Source organism: Vulpes lagopus, chromosome 1 (genome assembly GCF_018345385.1).
Source record: "Vulpes lagopus strain Blue_001 chromosome 1, ASM1834538v1, whole genome shotgun sequence".
NCBI classification, from domain to species: Eukaryota; Metazoa; Chordata; class Mammalia; order Carnivora; family Canidae; genus Vulpes; species Vulpes lagopus.
In genome coordinates, this window is record NC_054824.1 from 101862816 (window position 1) to 101876227 (window position 13412).

At 33.9% G+C, this 13412-nt stretch overlaps 1 pseudogene; it reads right to left on the minus strand.

Moving 5' to 3' along the window:
- Positions 1–1547: 1547 nt before the first annotated feature.
- The window catches only part of LOC121487281, a 47973-nt pseudogene continuing 36108 nt past the window's right edge, over positions 1548–13412 (minus strand).

Here is a 13412-nt window from a genome sequence, read left to right on the forward strand (position 1 = left end):
AATGTCAAACTAATGAATGGAAGGATATTTGCAAATTATACATCCAATAAAGGATTAATATCCAAAATATATAAAGAATTTGCACAATTTAATATCATAAAAACAATACAACCTGATTAAAAAATGGGGAGAGGACTGGAATAGATATTTTTTCAAAGAAACCATACAGATAGCCAATAGACACATGGAAAAATGTTCAATGGCACTAATGAGGAAACGCATATCATTATCTCACTGAGATATTACGTCTCCCCTCTCAGACTGACCGTTATCAAAAAGACAAAAAGTAACAAGTGCTGGAAAGAATGTGGAGAAGAGAAAACCCTCATATGTCCTTTGTAGCAACGTAAATTGATTCAGCTACTATGGAAAACAGTACTTCAAAAAAAAATTAAAAATAAAACTACCATATAATCCAGCAATTCATCTGGGCATTTCTACAAAGGACATAAAAACACCAATCCCAAAAGGTATTGCACCCTTATGTTCATAGCAGCATTATTTACTATAGCCAAGGTATAGAAACAACCTAATTGTGCATCTATAGACCAACGGATGAGGAAGATTTGGGGGTCTGTGTGTGTGTGTAGAGAATAGGATATTAGGCAGGCGTAAAAAAGAAGAGTTTTGCTACTGGAGACAACATGTCTAGACCTAGAGGGTATTTCTGCTCAGTGAAATAAGTCAGACAGACAAAGACAAATACTGTATGATTTCGGTTGTTTGTGGAATCTAAAAATAAAACAAGACAGAAACAGATTCATAGATACAGGAAACTATTGGTTACCAGAAGCTGGGGGATGGGCAAAATAGGTAAAGAGGGTTAAGAGGTACAAACTTCAGTTTTAAAATAAAGAAATCAAGGGGATATAACATACAGCATAGGGAATATAGTCAACGAGGGCATAGCTGTATGGCGGCAGATGGTAACTAGACTTATGGAGATCATTTCATCATGTCTAAAAATACTGACTTACTATGTATGATATAGTATTGCTATAAAATAGGATATTATAGGTCATCATACTTCAATAAAAAAATAGAAAGTGACTGGAAATTATAATCTTATTCTGGGCAAATGAAAACTGCTATGGGTTTCTTTTTAAAATAGATTTTGCAGAGGCTCCTGGGTAGCACAGTTGGTGAAGCGTCTGACTGTTAGTTTTGGCTCAGATCATGATCCGGGTGTCATGCGATGCACCCCACATGGGGCTTCACACCCAGCACAAAATCTACGTGGGATTCTCCCTCTTTCAGTTCCCCTCCTGCTCATGCTCTCTCTCCCTCTCTCTCCAATAAATAAATAAATCTTTAAAAAAATAGATTTTGTAAATGCACACCCATGACAGTGGGGGAAAAAAAGGGAACAAAACCCATGAGGTTATTCTGAGATTATGTATAACATATACAAAAGATCAACGTCAACCAATACAGTTTTATGATACCAAACATGATGTTTTCTTTTAATTAATAAAATGTTAAAAAGTTAGCTCCTTATATTGATAAGTATAGTCTATGTAATAAAATAAATGTAATTTTCTTCTGCCTCAAAAAGTGGCATTCATTCCAAAGAAAAAGAAATGACAAGACGTCCATCTCTTGTCTCCCTTCCTTCCCATCTCCTGCTCCTCTTCCACCCCCCATGGACTGAACTCTTGGTAGAGTTCAATGAGGTCGGCAACATTGAGAGGTATCTCCTCAAGGAAGGTGCCGTAGAAGGCCTCAATATCTCGTGGAGTCCTCTTGTCTTCTTCTGTCACCATGTTAGTAGCCAAACTGTTACAGCCATGTCTCTTCACCACAACCAAATCTGCAGATATAATTTTCCCTTTGGTGGGAAGCTCATAGTTGATGATGAAAGAAACCTGCTGTATATCATAGCCTTTGGCTAGCCCATCTGTGGAAATCAATATCCTGCTAGAGCCAGAGCGGAACTACCTCATGGTAACATCTCATCCCTTCTGGTCTGTATCTCCATGCCTGATGGACATGGTGAAGTCTTGGGTGTCCATCTTTTACTGAAAAGATGAGCCAATCAACCTTCTTTCTGGTGTTGATGAATCTAACTGCTGGAGCCACGATCAAGGTTTCATACAAGTCACACTATGGGTCCAGCTTCCACTTCTCTCGTTCCACATTGATACAGGACTGGCCAATACCCTCCTTAGAGTCAACTCCTCTTTTTTTTTTTTTTTTTGACCAGAATCTGAATGGGGTCCCTCATGAACTTTTTGGTCACCTCAGGCACTTCAGAAGATATTTTAGGTGACAATAATAACCACCTGGGTGTTGCTATTGAGCTTTGGGGATATGTCATAGATCTGGTCCTGAATCCGTGGCTTAATGTTTCATCAGCTACTCCAGTACAAACATCTTGATATATTTTGGAGACAGGAATCCCCAGTTTAGCATGTCAAACACACAATCTGGGGTACCCATGATGGTATAGGGAGCTTCCACCTGCAGGTTCTGCACCTTAGCACACGCATTGGTCCCCTCAGTGCAGGCATGGCAGGAGGCACCCCAGGAGTCTCCTAACGCCATGATACCTTCTTTATCTGCTGAGCCAACACTGTAGTGGGTGCCAGGCCTGAGGCCTTTGTAGACTTTAGATCCAAATCAATCTGTTGCAGAATTGATATGGCAAAAGTGGCTGTATTCCCAGTCCCAGATGGAGCTTGAATGATCACGTAACAACCCTTGATCAAGGAAGAATGGCTCATTGCTGGGTGGTAGAAGGCTTCTCAAAACCACAGGCATAGATGCCACAGAGAAGGGACTCAGAGAGGTTCATGTCATCAAAGTTGTCAACAATCTCATTCCAGGTATTCTTGATGATGCCTTCAGGCTCCATCCCATCAGGGCCATTGTCCCTGGATCAGAAACCCTGACTCAAACACATGATCCTTAGAAACTCAAATCAACATAGTTCTTAATATTGAATTAAAGGAAAATAAAAACAGAAAACATACATGCCTTATAACAGAGGGCAGAGTATTGTTAAACATTCTTACTTACATTGCTCACATAAATTATTTAAACCTTGTACAAATAACCAATTCCACGTTCTCATGCCAACTGAAGGTTGATCTATATATTCTTCTTAAACACTAATTTTCATCTCAGTAACATTTTTCTCATAATTTTCATCTCAGGAACATTTTTCTCATAGTCTCCATCGGATTCTTTTTAAATGTTTTACTAAAATTATAGATGACAAAATTATACACAAATCATATTTCACTGACTGTGAAGATACAACTCTTCTTAATTTAGGAACATATATTTTTCTTTATCGGTGAACTAATTTTTAAAATAACTTTTGCCCAGATGTCCATGTAGCATGTAATTATTGACTTGTAAGAACTATTAAAATTGTCACTTTGTAGCAGACATTTTGAATATGTTTTCTTTATGTATTACATAAGCATAGCAAAGTTTCAACATTACAAATGTATATGTAACACATTGTACCAGTTCCCTCAATAAAGGCAAATGTGTTTATAAAATAAGGTGCGTATTTTCAGAAATGACAAGTATGTTTACACACACCCACACACACACACACCTATTTATCTATTGAGGCATCTCTCTAGACATAACTATTGATAGAGGTTGAATATAAAATAGTTTCCTAAATTATATACTTTCATATAAATTTTTTTCAATTTATAATAAATTTTTATTATTTTAAATATATACTGATGTGGACAAATTACACTACTATTAGTAACAACAAAATATTTCATTCTTGGGTGCCTAGCTGGCTCAGTCAGGTAAGCATTATGGGACTTTTGATTTTGGTTCAGGTCAGGATCTCAGGGTCTTGGACTTGGCCTCATGTCAGACTCTGTGCTCAGCAGGAATTCCATTTGAGATTCTCTCTCTCCCTCTGCCCCTCTCTCTAAAATAAATAAATAAATCTTTTTAAAAAATTTTATTCTTGATATGTTATATTTCTATAAATTATTTAATTAGCTTACAGGCATTTGAGTAATACTATTCAAGAATAGCTACTATAAATATGTCTGCAATATATCAAAATAAGTAGTAATTGTTTAAAAAAAAAAAAAAAAAGGGAGGGAGGGGCAGCCCGGGTGGCTCAGCAGTTTAGCGCTGCCTTCAGGCCAGGGCGTGATCCTGGAGACCCGGGATCCAGTCCCACCTTGGGCTCCCTGCTTGGAGCCTGCTTCTCCCTCTGCCCTCTGCCTGTGTCTCTGCCTCTCTCTCTCTCTGTCTCTCATAAATAAATAAATAAAATCTTTTTTTTTTTTTTAAAGGGTTTTGGGGGATGCCTGGGTGGCTCAGTGATTGAGCATCTGCCTTCACCTCAGGGCATGATCCCTGAGTCCTGGGATCGAGTCCCATGTTGGGCTCCCTGCATGGAGCCTGCTTCTCCCTCTGCCTTTGTCTCTGCTTCTCTTTCTGCGTCTCTCATAAATAAATAAATAACATCTTTTTAAAATTAAATAAATAAATGTTTTGGTTAAAAAATTAAACTGCAATCTAGATGAAAATTATAGCAAGGTTTTGTGTTATGGTGTGTGTATTGGGTGTATCTCACACACCATACACCATACACACACCATAAGTATGTGTACTTATGGGAAAAAAGGCTAAAAAAAAAAAAAGATGAAATTAAATAGGTTCTAATCTCCAGAGACTAAAACTGATCATATTAAATTTCAGTTTTTATTAGAAAATTTAAGTTTAATGTTATCAGTTAAATATGTACATAAAATAATAAGGAAATTTTAGAGTAGAATATGTAGTTTTAAATATTTAAAAATAAAATAATAAGGAAATTTTAGAGTAGAATATGTAGTTTTAAATATTTAAAAATAAATAAATATTTTACAAAATGAAACAAAGAAAATAAAAATCACCAAAACGTAGGTTATAGTATGTATAAAACAAGCAAATAAAAATAATGACAGGACAACATAAAACAAAAATATGAAATATATTTAAATTCATTAAAATCCAGTATGCATATGAATGGTTTAAGCTTACTGATTAAAAGACACTACCTTCCTACTGGAATCTTACTGTCTCCTCTCTATGACTGTATTTTTTGCACAAGATTTTTTTTTAAATGATACAAAAACTTAAAAAATAAACAGAGTGGAAAGATTGACTAAGTATATATGCCAAAATTAAAGTGGATATCATATTATTCGTGCTGGAAGAACTAATCAAGTTTTTAGGATGTATAGCATTGAAAAAAATCAGAACACTTATATATATATATGATTTCTCACACAAATTGCCAACCTCATTCCTGTATCCTTTTCATATGAACACATTCATATTTGATCAGTTCCTTGTATGCATTTTTCATTTTCTCTATTTTTCCTGTTCTCAGACTTGGAAACAGCTATTTCTTCAAGTCTCACCTCTTCATTATATTGGAGAATGGTTTTTAGAATCAAAATCTGGGTGCTATGTGTACACATTACTCTTGGGAGGTCACTGTTTCTAGATTATTTCAGTAGCAAAAACCTATGGAATATATACACTTTACAACTTACAGTCTTATTTCTAACTTGAATTAAGCAATAAGGTTTTTATTTATTTTATTTAGTACTTTAAAAGTACTAAAAGCTATAAAAACTTTATCTTAATACTTTTATGCTATAAAAACTGGTTTGAAATAAATTCAATATATTTACATACTTTTTTATAAACATATGTTATGGAATAATTTTAAATTAATTTATAATACATTTAATGCAGTTTAAAAGAATGTACTTTAATGTAGCTTAAAATTACATTGTCAACATTACTAACAATAATCCTATTATGCATTTTTACTGAAAATATACCAAAAGTGCATTTATAGTTCATTTTGTTTATATACATAAATATATATGTACATATATTTTGTTTATATGCATAAATATATATGTACATATATGTCTATATAGAGAGAGTTAGATTTTTCTAATGTTTGTATTTAATTTTGCATTTATTTTTCCTACTTTTTTCCTAAGATTTATATATTTACTTTAGAGAGAGCCAGTGAGGGAGTGGGCACAGGGGGAAGGACAGAGGGATGGGAAGAGAGAATCCCCAGGCAGATTCCCCACTGAGCATAGAGCTTGACACAGAACTTGAATTTATATAATGATTTGTATATTATTTTAATTTATATTTATATAACATAATAATATAACTCACAGATGATTGTTAGAATTAAATGAGATTATATACAATGTGTAGAAAATAGTCTGACCTATAAGAAATGGTCAATGATAGAGCTTATTTGTATAGTTGTTACATTAGTTGTTATTAAAGTACTCCATGAACTCTGTTACTAGTAGCCAGAAAGCTGTACAGTAATTTCATGTTAGAATTTAGATTACATAACTATGAAAATGTTTATGACAAGAATTTTACCATAATATAATAAGATGCAAATTTGCAAATAGTATTCAACATAAAAATAAGAGAATATTAAAGGAACATGAAGTATTAGTGATATTGAAAGTTTTGTGATAGGAAAAATAATTGTTATATACCTCATGTGTGTACTTTAACACATTATATTTTATTTAAATAATAGATATTTATAATAAAATAGTAAATAAGGAAATAAAACCCAGAAAATCATACTGTATTTTCAAATAACGGGCTTAGGAAGTAATTCATCCTTTTTCTCCAAAATGCAAACACATTTGTAAAAACTTAAACTATCATTTATTAAGAACATAAAAGTGATCTGCAGATTTTACTTAAGAACTTATGCAGAACTCCATACTTTGAAGGAGCATCTAAAGCCTTCTCAAATGAAATATCAAGGTTAACTGTTTAAGCCATCTAAGCCATCTCCTCCTTGCTGACTGCACAATATTTATCTTGACAGATGTCAGCTTTATAATGCTTGTGAGAAGTTTGTGGCTTTCATTACCTGGATTTACAATAGTGTGCAACAGAGGCTTAAATTGCACTATGAGCCATGACAGCTGGCAAAAACATGCCAGAGGATGACTTTGTCAAACCTAGAGAGCTCAAGAGAATCTTAGAAGAGTCAATGAAAAACATAAAAGTAGAAGAGCCTAGAGACAAAAAAAAAAAAAAAAAAAAAAAAAGACCAAAAGAAGAGGACAGCTAAGTCTCCAGATGCCTGAAACCATTCACAATATAAGTAGGGTGTGTGTATTCACTGTATGTGTGTTCAGTGGATTTATGTCTATATTTTATCCTTCTATATTTTACACCTATATTTTATAAATTGGTTTGATTTGCCTCAATTTGATTGTGAATTTGCCAATAAAGAAAGAGACACTCTGTCTCTTAGATAATTCCCATGAAAATAAAATATTTGAATACCATCTTTCAGTTAGCCTTTGTCTCTTAGAAATCTAAAGAAGAATGAAGGCCATCATTTATACTATTTATATCATTTATAGGAAACTGTAGGTTTAAGAAATAAAGGTTATTCCATGAAGTAGAGAGGCAAAAGCAAATTATAAAGTAGAGTTTATTTCTCTAATTTGAAGACAATCAGAATATCCTCCTGTGGTTGTCACTGAGAGATTCTCATTAAAAATAAACTGGCAGTAAAAAGTAAACCTACCTATATTGACTTTGGGTACAAAGCAACAGTGTGCTTAAAACAGATATGACATTGTTTTCTCTTTAAATTTAATTGAAAACAATCTAAAATATTATGACATGATACTAAAATAAATGGAGCTCTCATACATCTTGTAAGCACAGTCATGAACAGTTATAGAACAAACGTTTCACTTAGTTTTTGGTTCCTTTGAGAGTCATTAGAAGCAACTACTATTGGTATTACTTCATTTTTTTTCCCAATGAACATACTCAGATGTACTTTTTGAGGTTTATTAATGTATCAGATGCTTTATATTTATTCACAAGAGTCAGGAGCATAATATAAAGCAAAAGGATTATTTTTTAAATATATTGGCATTCTACCTGTGTAGTTGAAAAATGGAGTAAACATAGATATAGGAGTAGTATAGGGATTTTTATACTTTGTGATAGAAACTATATGTAAATAAAATAATTGGAGATTATTATAACAACACATAAGAATTAGTACCAAAGGAGACGAGACCTGAACATATGCACAAAGCTAAGGAAAATGAAGACAGCCTTGATATTAGTCAGCGTTCTCCAGAGACACAGAACCAATGGGATGTATGCACAGATCTAGGAAGAGAGAAGAGGGGTGAGGGGAGAAGAGATTTTAAGGGAATGGGCTCCTACAATTGTGCTAGTAGGCCAGAGACTGAGAGAAGAGCTGATAATGCAGTTTGAATCTTAAGACACTCAAGAGGCAGAAGTAATCCTCTCTTTCTCTACTTGAAGGTAAAAGGAATTAAATGTTAATCTGAGCTAGAAAATACCATCATGACAACATCTGAGTGGTATTCAACCAAATATCCAGGTTCTTTGGCCAATTTGACACATAAAATTAACCATCACACTCTCTCCTTGGGTTGCTTTTCTCTTCACTGGTTGGTTGATTCTTGAACTAGTTAATGAAAGAGTTTGCAAGTAAAAGAAATTCGGTAGGTCACTACTCACTGTTTCTTACCTATCCGTAGTATACTTAGTAACTTATCTTGAAGTTGAACTCTTCATGATTATTTCACCTCAAGATATAACTAATCAAATCAAGGACACAGCACTAATTTTCACAAATATACTTAATGCTGTGATCTTTAGGACACTACATTAATGAGAAGTAACATAGAGATTATTCTGAAAGTTTTATTTCTTTTTTCAGTCATGACTTTACACCATAAACCCTAATTGTATTATTAGGACAATCCCATAAAAAGATACCATTCTTTTTTCTCTGCTAATAAAAATATACTATTTCTTTCCCTGTTGAAAATTGTTATTAATTATGAAGGGGAATTTCCAAGGATGTCTATATATCAAAAAATATTGCTCAAAAACTATGAAAATCAAAGTTAAAACAATTGGTTGAAAAACTCACTTTAAAAATTTAGGGACATCCAATTGATAATTGAATGGATAAAGAAGGTATGTATGTGTGTATACATTTATATTTGTAAATATAAATATATATAATGGAATATTACTCAGCCATAATAAAGATGGAGATCTTATCATTTGTAACAACATACATGGAACTAGAGGGTGTCATGCTATGTGAAATAACTGAGAAAGATAAATACCATATAATTTCACTTATATGTGGGATCTTAAAACAATAAAACAAACAAAAAGCAGAAAGAGGCCCAATAATACAAAGAAAAGTTGATGGCTGCCTGAGGAGAGAGTGGGAGGGACGGGCAGAATGGATGATGGGGAGTAGGAGAGAACTGCTTTCAGTTAGGAAATGAATAAATCATGGGATAAATGGTTCAGCACAGGGAATACAGTCAATAGTACTTTCATAGCATTGTATGGTGACAGATAGGAGCTACCCTTGTGGTGAGCGTAACATATTCAGCTTTGTCAAGTCACTATATTATATTCCCAATGCAAATGTAATGTGGGTCAGCCATACTTCAACTAAAAAATAAAAACTTACAGAAAAAGGAAAAAATAGGGATATTCATATATGATTAAGATGTCAAAACCATTAGCAACTAGCCTCTTTTAATAACTATAATAACTTTTCGAATAATGCACGATAGGCAGAGCAACACTGTTATCACTAAAAGAAGGAAAAACTGTAAGATGGCTCCATAAGCTCAGTTTTATGTCCGAAGATACTTTCTGGAGTGTGACAAGTCCAAATGGAGCAGAAAATCACACTGAGTTGAAACCAAAGCGATCAGTATTATGTTATTGAGGCTACTGTCTTAATGGGGCAAAAACTGAAGAAGAAATTATGCAATGATGGGGCTCTAGGAATATGCACAGGAGTTGTCTTGGCTGTAGCTAAATATTAAGCTGAGATGTTATAGGAGGAGATTCTGCAAGACTAACCACTCCACAACCAAAGGGGGAAAAAAAAGAAAGAGAAAAGGAAAAAAGGAAAAAAAAAAAGAAAAGAAAAGAAAAGAAAAGAAAAGAAAAGAAAAGAAAAGAAAAGAAAAGAAAAGAAAAAGAAAAAGAAATAAAACTACCAAAGAAGAGCTATTGCAGAGATGTGAGCTGAAGAATTACTTGGGTTCAAAGTAGATGCTAGATGTTCAAATTCCCATGAGCTAGAGTGGAGAGATCTCATTTTACACCCCAGGCTTTCAGTCAACTCCCAGAAAAGCAATACATTAAGAAGAGTCACATATCCCTAGAAAAAGTAACCCCAGATTTATCTCAGCAAAATCTAAAAATAAGCTCAAAACAACCAAGCTCATCTACAAATTAATCAACTACCTGCCAGAATAAAACTTCTTTTAAGAGAACAAAAGCAAAACATTAATAATCTAACACATGCAATGTTCAGTACAAAATAGCAAATTAATTAATTTAAAAAGAAGAGAACACCAATCAAAATACACAAACTCAGAATGATAAGCATGACGGGTTTTGCTGATACGGATTTAAAAATACTTTTTACAACTATGCTTAAGGATTCAAAGGCAAGGGGAATTAAAGAAAAAAATGGAGGACTTCAATCCAATCAATCAAGTGTATAAGAAAGAGAACCAAATATAAATTACTGGGCTAGAAACATATTTATATAGGGCTAAACAATAAGTTCTCTTGAAAATATGACCTTTAGATGAAGTATTTCAGAATTACAAACTGAACTTGATACCACTTGAAATAAAAACTATCTAAAAAAAATAGGAAAAAAGACTTTAAAAAATCAAGGCATCAGTGAATTTAGCCAATAACAAGAACTTGATCATATATGTATTAACATTCCCACATGAATAGGTAGAATAGGTAGAATTAGGGCAGAAGAAAAAGATATTTAAAGAAATAATGGACGATTTTTTTTCAAATTTTGTGAAATCTATGACCCTATGATTTGAGCTGCTCAACAAACTCTCATCAGGATTAACAAAAACAAAACAAAAACACATAGGGAGATCACAATCAAATTACTAAGAAAAGATAATAGAATATATTAAACACAATCCAAATAAGAATGAGACATTACACGCCAGGAACAAAAATAAGGAATATCAGTAACTTCTCAGAAGAAACAATGCAAGCCAGAAGACTATGTTTTAAAGACCAAAGGAAGAGAGGATCATCAAAATGTTTCCTTATGCAATAATAAATATGCTTCAGAAGTGAAATGAACATCCACATCTTTTAAAGAAAGAAGGAAAGCTGACAAAATTTGTAACTAGGAAACTTAGAAGAGGAAATATTTCATTTACAAAATATTTATTTTAGAGAATGAGTATGGAAGCAGGGAAGGAGTAGAAGGAGGGAGAGAGAGAGACTCCTCAACCGGACACCCGCTCTGAGCTCGGTGCTGAGATCATGACCTGAGCAGAAATCAAGAGTCGGATGCTCCACTGACTGAGCCACTTAGGTGACTCGAGAAAATACTTGAAAGGGAGTTTTTAATCCAGAAGGAATATACAATATAGAAATATGGTTGTAGAAAAAATATGAACACTATTAATGGATCTCTTAAAAATGATAGTGATATATTGTGGGCTTTAATATATGTAGAGGTAAAATGCATGCAGATCTTCAAAAGAAGAAATAGGCAAATGGATGGATGCTCTTGAAAGGTTTTCATATTCTATGTGAAGGAATATAATATTAATTTTATGTAGCCTGTGATAAGTTTTGATTGAAAACTGTAATTCTTAGAGCCAATACCTAAATAAAGTGATACAACTAGTACAAGATTACGTAGAATATTTAAAATAAATTTAATTCTAAAGGAAGCAGAAATAGAAAAAAAAAAGACAAACATAGAGTTGGTAAAGTTAAATATATTGATAATTATTTTAAATTTAAATGGATTGTATACTTCAATAAAATATAGAAGTGTTTTATTTGGATCCAAAAGCAAGACTAACCTATATGCTATTTATAATACTTTTATTTATTTTATTTTATTTTTTTAGAAATATACTATTTAGATTACATTTTAAGTTTTTTTTTAAAGACCTTATTTATTTATTCATGAGAGACACAGAGAGAGGCATAGATAGAGGCAGAAGGAAAAGCAGGCTCCATGCAGGGAGCCCAATGTGGGACTCAATCCCGGGACTCCAGGAACACAACCTGAGTCAAAGGCAGATGCTCAACCACTGAGCCACCCAGGTGTCCCATAATACTTGCATTTTAAATATAAAAACAGGCAATGACAAACAAAAAAGGAGAGGAGAACAAAACCCAGCAAGTATGAATAGAAAGTTACCAGGAATATATTACTGCTTCTATTATCAGACAGGAGAAACTGGCAACACCAAGAAAAGTTGCCATGGATAGGTCAGATAGATAGTTTCACTCTTCTGCACGTGGTCATCCAGTTTACCCAGCACCATTTATTGAAGAGACTGTCCCTTTTCCAGTGGATCTTCTTTCCTGTTTTGTCAAAGATGAGTTGACCATAGAGTTGAGGGCACATTTCTGGGTTCTCTATTCTGTTCCATTGATCTGTGTGTCTGTTTCTGTGCCAGGACCACACTGTCTTGATGGTCACAGCTTTGTAGGATAGCTTGAAATCTGCCAGTGGGATGCCCCCAAGTTTGGTTTTCTTTTTCAACATTTCTTTGGCTATTCAGAGTGTTTTCTGATCCGATAAAAATTTTAGGATTATTTTTTCCAACTTTGTGAAATAAGTTGATGGTATTTTGATAGGGATTGCATTGAATGTGTTGATTGCCCTGGGTAGCATAGAGATTTTAACAATATTTGTTCTTCCAATCCGTGAACATGGAACATTCCTCTACTTTGTTGCATCTTCTTCAATTTCTGTTATGAGTGTTGTATAGCTTTCTGAGTACAGATCCTTTGCCTCTCTGATTAGGTTTATTCCTAGGTATCTTACGGTTTGGGGTGCAATTGTAAATGGGATCAATTCCTTGATTACTCTTCCTTCTTATTTTTTTTTTTTTAAGATTTTATTCATTTACTCATGAGACTCAGAGAGAGAGAGAGAGAGAGAGAGAGAGAGGACACAGGCAGAGGGAGAAGCAGGCTCCATGCAAGAAGCCCGATGTGGGACTCGATCCTAGGACTCCAGGATCACGCCTTGGGCCAAAGGCAGGCGCCAAACCACTGAGCCACCCAGGGATCCCCCCTTTCTTATTGTTAATGTAAAGAAATGCAACTGATTTCTGTGCATTGATTTTATATCCTGACACTTTGCTGAATTCCTGTATGAGCTATGGCAATTTTGGGGTAGAATCTTTGGGGTTTTCCATATAGAATATTATGTCATCTGTGAAGAGTGAGAGTTGGACTCCTTTGCTGATTTGAATGCCTTTTATTTCTTTCTGTTGTCTGATGGCTGAGGCTAGGACTTCTAGTGCTATGTT